Raw genomic sequence first — 10,420 nt, 5'->3', positions numbered from 1 at the left:
ATTAAAATTGAGTGGCCCATCGAAAGAACATTTAACTGACAATGGACCATGGGAGATGCCCATCTACACTTAATGAAATTTCCTGCTGTGACTAGGTGAAATGCATGGACATGTGACTTGCCCATGTAACTCCAAACTCCATCTTGTTGCTGTAATTTTACACAGTAAGAACAATGGGAAGCCCTCCACATGGCAAAAGCTATAAAAGGCCCTGGAAACACCTCCACTTTGGGCTGGTCCACGCTAACCCCCCACTTCGAACTAAGATACGCAACTTCAGTTACGTGAATAACGTAGCTGAAGTCGAAGTATCTTAGTTCGAACTTACTGCGGGTCCAGACGCGGCAGGCAGGCTCCCCCGTTGACTCCGCGTACTCCTCTCGCGGAGCAGGAGTACCGGCGTCGACGGCGAGCACTTCCGGGATCGATTTATCGCGTCTAGACAAGACGCGATAAATCGATCCCAGAAGATCGATTGCTTACTGCCGGACCCAGAGGTAAGTATAGACGTACCCTTTGTCTTCAATCCTGCTTCTTACCTCTGGAGGAACTTTGCTACAAACTGAAGCTCTGAACAAAGGACTGAATGACCCATCCAAGCTGGGGATGTACTCCAGAGGTTTGACTTAGTCCAACAGTTTATTCCATCACTGCTACAAGCCTGAACCAAGAACTTTGCCATTACTTTAACCAGTTTTAACTCTCACTTTTCTTTCTTTTTATAAATAAACGTTTAGATTTTAGATACTAAAGGATTGGCATCAGTGTGATTTTTGGGTAAGATCTAAGTTATATATTGACCTGGGTGTGTGGCTGATCCTTTGGGATAAGAAGAACCTATTCTTTGAGATAGGTCATAAAGAACCACTCATCTCTGAATCCAGTGATTTTGGTGGTGATATAAGAACTGAAATGCCTGAGGAAACTGCCTTTATGTTTTCTTGTTAGCCAGTGTGGTGAAACAGGAGTTTATTTTGTGGCTGGTTTGGTATATCTTCTAAAAGAATAACCACCAGTTTTGGGTTGTGTTTGCCCTATTTCTCAGCAGTTCGTCCTGAATTTGGCATCCTCAGTTGTGACCCACTAAGGCACGGTTACTCCCACACGGGATTTTTCGATCAGGATGTTGAACCAGCCCATCTGGTGGCTATTCTGGTAGGTCCATCAGAGGGGGGGAAACACGTCTAGTGGGGAAAGCGGAGCACTGGGAGCCAGCAGTCCTGGGCTTTAGTCCTCTCTCAGTGCCTCAGTTTCCCCATCTACCCTGGGGCTAATATTTTTTTGGGGGGTGAAGTTTAATGAGCGACTGTTTGTGAGGCTCTACATAATCTTCAGTTGAAAGTGCACAGTCCATGCATGCATGTATCTGGCAGAAGCATCCCTGATGTGGATTAAATGTTGCTATCGCTTGCAAGGTCTGTTTTTTTCTTGTAAGGTCTGTTTTTTTTTTTTTTTTTTTTTTTTTTTTTTTCTGGCCACCGGGAAGAGCAACGCAGCATGTGGTGCTGGCCTTTAGGATCCAGCACCCTGTTGTCCCAACCTGAGCTGGGCGACACTAGGCTGCCTGTCGTGTGCTGTGATCTGTCGCAGCTGGAGAGATCTGGGGATAGGGTGACCAGATGTCCCGATTTTATAGGGACAGTCCCGATTTTTGGGTCATTTTCTTATATAGGCTCCTATTACCCCCCACCCCTGTCCCGATTTTTCACATTTGCTGTCTGGTCACCCTGTCTGGGGACGAGATCTCCTCTCTGGCGCTCAGTCTAAACCAGCTGTTCGTGTGTTAAGTGTGGCTGGTGCGTGCTCCAAGCTCAGCTTGGTAATTCTATTTGTATTTTTCGACTAGTTTCCAGTGAAACAAAAGGCTAACAGAGGAAATGAGCCAAGCGGATAACACTGCAGGCTGCCCCAGCAGACAGGCGACGTTTCCTACGTGAAATCCAACGCTCTGTTTATTTGGGCTCTGTTCAACTTTTGGGTGTTGCACAAACGTGTATGGTAACGAGCAGCGGTTTGTCAGCCCTGGCAGTCACCAGAAGGTCTGAACTACCCACACGGGCTTTGAACCCAGAGGAGCATGGTGGGGATCACATGAGGCCTTTCACCTCTGATCTTTGGGGATACTGGACGGCGAATTCAATTTCAGTCCAGCTCTGAGGGGGCATGTGCTCACTGCCCACTCCTGAGTGGCTGGCTGAGACCAGAGCAGCCAAGGGCTGGAAGAATGGGGGACTGCAGGCCAGACTGAGGGGCACTGTCAGAGTTGGAGGGTGAGGGGGCTGCAGGACAGGGCTATGGGGCATTGGCAGAGCCCAGAGGGCAGCAGGGCTGGAATAGTAGAGGTGCTGCAGGTCAGTAGTGGGGGGGGAGGGGCATCATCAAAACAGAGGTGGCTGTGGGTCAGTGTGGGGGGCATCGGCAGGACGGGGGGCTGCAGGTCAGTAGTGCAGTGGCAGAAAGGGGGGGCTGCGGGTCAGTAGTGGGGGGGCTCTGCAGAAGGAGGGGCCTACATGTCAGTACTGTGGGGCAGTGGCAGAGGGGGTGAGGGAAGCTGGCCCAGCACCAGCTTGCTGTACACTGGCCCTAGGCAGGGATATCCATCCCTCAACCCCCCCCCCCTTTTTTCTTCCCCAAAGGGCTGTTTCTTCCTCCCTAGGGAAGAACCAGGTCAGTGACGCACGGTGCCGGCAAAGGCAGAAGCAGGCGGGAAGTTTGCCCCATGTCAGAGCAAGAACAACGGCTGGTGTGGGGCAGAGGAGTGCCGGGGTTCTGTGTGGGGGACAGGGAAACGGGGAAGGGGTTCATGCTGGGCCAGTGACCCATGGCGATCAGTGCTTGCTTGCCTGTCACCACGCTGGAGGAGGGTGTTGGCTCTGTATGTAACCAGGGCACCCCGGGGGCTGTTCTATACAATTCCCCACCTACCTCCCAGGCAGTCACTATTCTTCTCCTTTGGTTTTCTCGGCTGTCTCCCTGAAGAGCTCACTGGCGGGAGGCACTAAAAGCCCAGGTGTGAGGATGCACTTTTCTCCCTCCTTTGTTATGGTGCAAGGACTGCTGCGTATCCCTCCAGGGCTGATGTTTCATAAATTAAAATCAATAAAGCTACCCAGACAACTAGCCTTTGCCTTCAAAAACATCTTGGCCTGGGGATGTAAGGGGTGGTGAAAAGACGCTTGTTGTATGTTTCAGGTGGGGCTTTGCCGCCTGCAGTCTGGTGTCAGAGGGGAGAGCACCCCACACTGGCTCTGCTTTTAGGGTGTCTCTTGGTAGCCTCTCCTATGTAAGGTAGCTTCTGTTAGGGAGGCAGGAGGCTTAGAACCCAGGGCTTGGGAATCAGGAGATCTGGGATCCATGTCTGGCTCGGCCACTGACACTATGGGTAGGTCCCCCACTCACCTGGGGAGCACTCCCCTTTCTCACTGGGCTTAAGGCACATTCGGTCACCGAGCAGGGCAGCCTCAAAAGTGATCACTGATTTGTATTACTCTATGTCCTCAATAGGCAAATTACCCACTGTCCAGACTCAATGTGAAGGAAAAGGGGATCGTAGGGGAATAGGCAGCATTTTACTGCTCAAATAAATTTACTCAGCCAGGCTAATGGTGAGAAAACGTAAGCTCTTGTCTGTGTGTATCTGTCTGTCTTTCCATCTTCCCAGCCTGTCTTGTCAGAAGAAGAGGTTGAGAGGGAATGTTTGTGGATACTTTTGACCTCCTCCTGTTCATCTCTTTGGGTTGCTGGGTGTTTTTCAGCCACACAGCTGCTGTACAAACAGTGGAATGGTGCCAGATTGGAGCACTGAATCTGGTTGCCCGGTGTGAACCTTACAGGGGCTGGGTTAATGATCACATTTAGAGTTGCCTGGTATTCAGTGAAGGCTTACACTGCGATCGCTTTCCCACCCTAACTCTTCTCCCCACAACCTTTCTCTGGAGATGTGTCTGCTCTTTGTATCGGCAAAAACAACGAGGAGTCTTGTGGCGCCTTAAAGACTAACAAATTTATTTATTTATTATTGCTCTAACACAGCTCCACTCTGAAACTTGTCACCAGGCAAGTCTCTGTATCAGGGTAATCACACAGAATGGCAACATTCAGGTCTCAGCATGGTTTGGTGTGAACAGACTCCAGCTCCCTCACTACTCTGGAAGTCAGTAAAACGAGCGGGGAGCTGGAGATACTCTCTCCAGCCCCCAAGAGGCACAAATCAGTCATGTTGCTTAGACCTGCGCCCATTCCGTTAGCAATCCAGTGATCTCCAGGCCTGAGTTAGCCTCTAGCTTTTCTCTGACTCTTGGGGGTATGGACATTAATATATAACTGATTAAAGGCTGGTAATGTTAGTTTAATGGTGTTCTGCCAGCATTTCTCTGCCAGCCAGTTATTTTAGCTGGATTTAAAAAGAGTTGGCTGCTTTTATGATCAACAAAAATAGCATCTGTTGCCCTGTGAGCTAAGTGCTCCTGCTGCAGGCTGTCGACTCATGGCCACAGGGTTCAGGGCAGAGAAATTTTCCTCTCCTATGCAGTGTTGCACAACTGGCCAGGTGCATGATGGTGAATTTCGCCTTCCTGCAAAATGTCGAGTGTGACTCCATGGTCTGTTCTCAGCAGTTCTGTCTTAGTAGGATTGTGATTTTAGTTAAAATCATCCTCCCAGCATTGTCTGTCGCTATTGTCTGATGTTCTGTCTGCACACGGCCCTCTGCTTGGACACAGTTATATTGATAATAAATCGATCAAGTAATTAAACAGAAGAAAGATTTCAGAGACCAACAGTGTAACTTCCCCAGTGCTACTGCAGTAAAGACACGCTGGCTCTGAACAGTTGGGCCCCCTGGACGGTGAGACCATCACCTGCCCTCTGGCCTGGCTGGCCAGTCTGTGGGTTCCTACACAGTATTCCCCCACAAGCTGTATAAACTTCCGTGGGCTTCAACAAACACTTCACAGGACAAAGGCTTCTCCTTTGCAGTTGCTGTCAGTTGCACCTGGGCAAAGCTGCAGTACGTACAATTAAATCCGTGGAGTTACTCTGGGATTATACCAATGTAACTGAGAGCAGAATCTAGCCCCAGAGAAACTGCCCCCAAGAGCCCTCATGACCCAGCATTTCTCATCCCCTGTTACCTTTGGAGGACATTGCCCAGCAAACCTGAGGGGGGAAAAACCTCTGGAAGTTTACAAGCAACAATTATGCCAAGTATATAATTGTGGGAACATTATTTATGAATTAAAGCAACAGAGGGTCCTGTGGCACCTTTAAGACTAACAGAAGTATTGGGAGCATAAGCTTTCGTGGGTAAGAACCTCACTTCTTCAGATGCAAGAAGTGAGGTTCTTACCCACGAAAGCTTATGCTCCCAATACTTCTGTTAGTCTTAAAGGTGCCACAGGACCCTCTGTTGCTTTTTACAGATTCAGACTAACACGGCTACGCCTCTGATACTATGAATTAAAGGTAGCTGATAGATATGGATTTATGCCATCAGAAAGTCTCTTCTCCAGTAGTCCTGGAGCATTAAGGGAAAAGGCTAGACTGGCATTTCTAGTCATGCTCCCTTCAAAATGGGGCCCAGCCCTAGCTGACTGAAGCCCCAGTAGGTGTGTGAAAATGTAAGAACCTACAATTTAAAAAAAATTAGGTAAGTCAAACAGCTATTAACAATGGCTCTCTTCTCTAAGTACCTTCCAGTGTTAAAGGGCTGGATGATGTCGTCAAAAGATAAAATGCTCAGAAAACCCCCCATACTCAGACTAGATTGTTTCAAGACAGTCATTGCGGGGATGGGCAAAAGGTAATTAGTTCCTGCAGGCATGTCCTGGGTTGTATTGCCCTGTCAAACAGAAAAACTTGGGGGCTGTATTGTTGCAGAATGTTTCTCTAATCAAAATGTGCCACATTCTGTATTGTAACAGTTAATGCGGTAACTTCCGGTGCTCATATGATAGTGATTTGTAAAAGTACTGATAACTTTCTAATGAAACCATTAGTTTTAAAGAAACAGAATTGAAACCAATCCAATGTTATGAGCTGGCTTTGGCTCTCCCATCCCTGCTAGAAACTATCATATTCCAACCCTGAACAGCAGACAAAATCTCACCAAAGGAGCTCTCAAGTCTATTCACTCTGATCAGGCTGGGAAGCGTTCACAGCCAGGGCCCAGCATTTGGACACGTCAGGAGCATAATGACATGGTAGCTGTTGTGGGGTGGGTGGAGGGATCCCTGTGTCTATAGTCTGGGATGAAAGTGGGTGATGTGCTGAGGCAGGAAGCTGGACTAGACCATCTAGTGAACCTTTTCCAACTCTCGTGATGTCTGAGGTAGGTATAGGGAGCTGCAGGCTGTTGTTACTGCTTTTGGATTGCCAGTAATGGTTCTCGCTGCTCTTTTCAGTGTTAGGTTTGGCCATGGTGGGTCTTTCCAGCTGCCAGTTAGTCATTGACTCAGTCAATGTCTTCCTTGCTCCAGCAGAGAAGGGTAGTTTGCCGTCAACCTTCCTGCTAGCAAGAATTGTCACTACCTCTGCGGGATTTTGCTTAATTACTTGTATGATTATCATCCTCCTATTTCTACTAGTTGTGCGCTGTCAGCATGCTCCATGACAGGTCACCTTAGTGAGGGTTTATTTTAACTTCCTATCTTGCTGCTGGGACGATGGCTGGGGGTGACCTTTTTAGAAAGGCAGCGGCTTTTCCCTGCTGTGCTCCACGGCCTCATCCCTGCTCGGTTTGCACCATCTGGGCTGTATGTGATCCCTGCAATAGGAAGAAATAAATGTCGTCCGAAGGAGTGAGTCATTGGCTGGCACGCACTAGTTCTGCATTTGCAAGTTGTTTCCTTTTAGCCAGGGAAGGGTTGCTTTATAGAGCTGTTCAGGAGTCATGCAATGTTTTCAGGCTCCCTGTTCGTATGGTAAATACAGAGATTCGCAAGAGACCGGTTAGCTGTTTTGCCCAAAAATAGAATTGTTTGTTAAAGTCGGAGAAACATTTATGGGGCATGGCTGCAGGAAAAGCAGCGCATATGTATAGAATCTGTCATGCTGAGAATATTCAGATGGAGCTGGGTTATTTTTCTTCATTAAATAAGTTTTAGTTCTGCCTAGATTTTATTTTATGCCTTGTTGGGTCCGAACTTCTTTTCCTGGTAATGCTATGTCTTTGGTTTTGTTACTGATGAATGCATTTAAAGGGCCAGACTTAGTCCTGGTACAAGTGGATACACCACCACTGAAGTCAGGCTGAATTTCTGCCAGATATCTCTTTTAATTAAATTTATTTTTTTCTGTCTATATATTTTAAATAAACTACATAAACTTCTTATTATATATTAACTATTTGCTATCTAATTGTAGCTATATGTGAAATATTTAATTTTGTTATATATATGAATGGTTAAAATATAAATCAATTAATTGTGTTACACAATTCAAACAAACCAAATTTGTTTATAAAAATCCAACTAGCTAAAGAAAAAATTAAGATAATGTGAGAATAGAGGCAAAATGCAGAGGAGTGGACTAGAGATGGGAAGGGAAGGAAGTAGGTAGAGAGGAGGGGAAGGCGAGGGGGCCTCATGTATTTAATAGGATCATTTGTGTCCCATCTTAAACAAACTGAGGACTGTCTAAATGTCTCTTTGCTAAGATGTGTTTTAAAGCAGTCTCTGTATATTGGCAGGACCATTCATTCTCACTGGTTCTAGGCCCAGGGCTGGCTTCTGAGCTGTGACACTGCCAAGGCTGCCCAGAGGATTCAGGGGGCCTGGGGTCTTTGGCGGCGGGGGTCCTTCCGTTCTGAGTCTTCGGGGCACTTCAGCGGCAGGTCCCGGAGCGAGTGAAGGTCCATGGGTCCATGTTTCGTCTGTGTCCCATCTCCATTTGCCAGCTCCCTGTAGCCCAGAGCTCTAACTTTTATTTGGCATCAACTGGTGCTTGATCTGTGTGGCTCCCAGTGGCTGGGGTTCACGTGACCCCTTCTCTACAGTCTGACACTTTCAGTTCTGTTTGAAAACACGGCACCTTCCAGCTGATGATGCAGCTCTGCCTAGCGAAACTAGATGAGCCAGATGGTCCCAGCCTGCCAGGCTCGTTCCATTGTTCAGACTGTGGCTCATTCTGAGACTGGTCTGCAGGACTTGCTGTTAGAACGAAGGCGGGCGGGTTAGGGATGCCTCATGGCCAGGTGCAGCAGCAGCTGTCTAGTTTGCTATAGGTCAGGTGTGAATGGTAAATACCCCATCCCCTCTCTCTGCTCTAACCCAGTCAGTGTATTAACCTACCTCGGAAGCACCACAGCTTTGAATCCCAGCAGCCTAACTCAGCCCTTCATCCTTCTAACTAGAGCTGTACGCAGCCCAGGCAGGTCCTGGGCAAATGTTCACTGATGTATCTCCCTCCCAACCAATAGCACCACGCTCTGCTTCAGTCCAAGGGCAGGCCTCTCCTGAGCAGAGAGAGCTGACGGGGCTGAGCTGAACCACCATGTGACAGTGTTGTGATGTACAGTGTTAAAACCACAAACTACTGTAACTCAGCTCACTTTCCCATTGACGTCACGACTCCGGAGATGAAAGCAGTAACTCACTGTGCGGCTGAGTGCTCATCTCTCTCACTTGAGTGAGTGCAGTTGCTATCCATAGCCACTACCCCATGACAGACGGATCTCATGTCTCATCTCATGCCAGGCCTCAGGCACTCTGAGGACCTACTGCCCATGTGGAACCTGTAGGCTTGGGAATCTTCAGCAGGGCTACAAATGTAGTGTCAATCCATGACTCATTCCTGTTCTGTATCCAGAAATTAACTTCTTCCTAGGCATGGCTTATTGGATCAGACCAGACGGAACCTCTCCTGAAGATTCTTGCATGGTCTCTTGGCCAGTTCTAAAAATGAAGGTGAGGAATGTAAATGGAAGACATGCCATGACTTAGTACAGCATGGTCCCGCTCATCCCATTCCTGGATAGCCTCGCGTTCTCCAGAGTGCCCCCTGCCATTCCGTGGGGAACTTAGATCGGGCTTTTCAGAAGCATTAATTGATATTTATTATTGATCTTTCAGTAATGTCGGAAGGTCCCATCCCCATTGTACAAACACCCTGCCCATACCATTTCAGTATAAGACAAGAGGCAATAGATGGATTATTAATGATCTGCTACAGTCAATAATAATCAGAGCCTTTATATAACAACAATACTTTTTCCTTCTATAGGACAATTATTATAAAGATCTCTAAGCAAGGGTCCCAGCCCCCGCCAGGATTCTCAGTTAGGAAATAGACCCTTTCTGGCAGAACGTAGAAAAGCTGCTCAAGAGACTGCCTGGGTCAGTGCACTCAGATACTAGTGTGCTGAGCACAGACACTCATGGATACACACATTGGTACATAGATAGACACGTTAATTCAAGCTGTGATGATCACTCTGTTTTTTTGTTTTTAAACAAAATTCTGAAATTCACTGGTTAATTCACCATTAAGACACAAAAAAGCCAGGAAACTCAATATCCTCGTCCTATAGCCCCAGTAACTTGTCCACATTGTCGGTATGGCTAAACAGGCACATGTAACACCAGCACTGCATAAATGCAAGGGGCTAAGAGGCAGTTTCTTTGCTGAATTTCATTGTTTGACATTTGGAACCATGGTTCATTAGTGCAGTTTCTGGCAATTCACTAATACACGCTCTTGTTATTAACTGAACCTGGACTGAGATATTGAGGAAACCGCTAGTGCCACCTAAGCATTTTCTTTCCTTCTCACTCATAACTTCCCGACGTGTTTGGACAAGATTTAAATGAATTTCCTTTTCCTCAGAAACGAGGCACTTTGCCAGCCAGTTGCAAACTCATATGACAACTGGTGTATCTGTCAAAGGGGACCTCTCTAACAAGCCTCTCTCGTTGTACAGCCTCACCGACGATCCATTGAGTTCATATCCGTCAGAAAATGCCCCATCACAGCCATGTTAAGTGCACAGTGCAGGGCCCAATTCACCCTCTGTGATGTGCTGCCCACATGGAGTCTGCAGGATGTGAAACCCTATGCCAGGGGTTCTCAATCTTTTTCTTTCTGAGTCCCCCGCCCCCATGCTATAAAAACTCCACGGCCCACCTGTGCCACAATACCTGGTTTTCTGCATATAAAAGCCTGGGCCGGTGTTAGGGGACAGCAAGCAGGGCAATTGCCTGGGGCCCCACGCTACAGGGCCCCCCGCAAAGCTACATTGCTCAGGCTTCAGCTTTAGCCCCAGGTGACGGGGCCTCAGGACCCTGGGCTTCAGCTTTCTACCCTGGGTCCCAGCAAGTCTAATGCTGGCCTGCTTGGCAGCCTCCCAAAACCTGCTCGCAGCCCCCCAGGGACCCCCAGACCCCTGGCTGAGAACCACTGCCCTATGCTGTGCCAACCTACGACA

The sequence above is a fragment of the Emys orbicularis genome, chromosome 24 (assembly GCF_028017835.1).
Source record: "Emys orbicularis isolate rEmyOrb1 chromosome 24, rEmyOrb1.hap1, whole genome shotgun sequence".
Classification (NCBI taxonomy): domain Eukaryota; kingdom Metazoa; phylum Chordata; order Testudines; family Emydidae; genus Emys; species Emys orbicularis.
The sequence above is the reverse complement of the archived record's forward strand: the minus strand, read 5'-3'. Positions refer to the sequence as shown.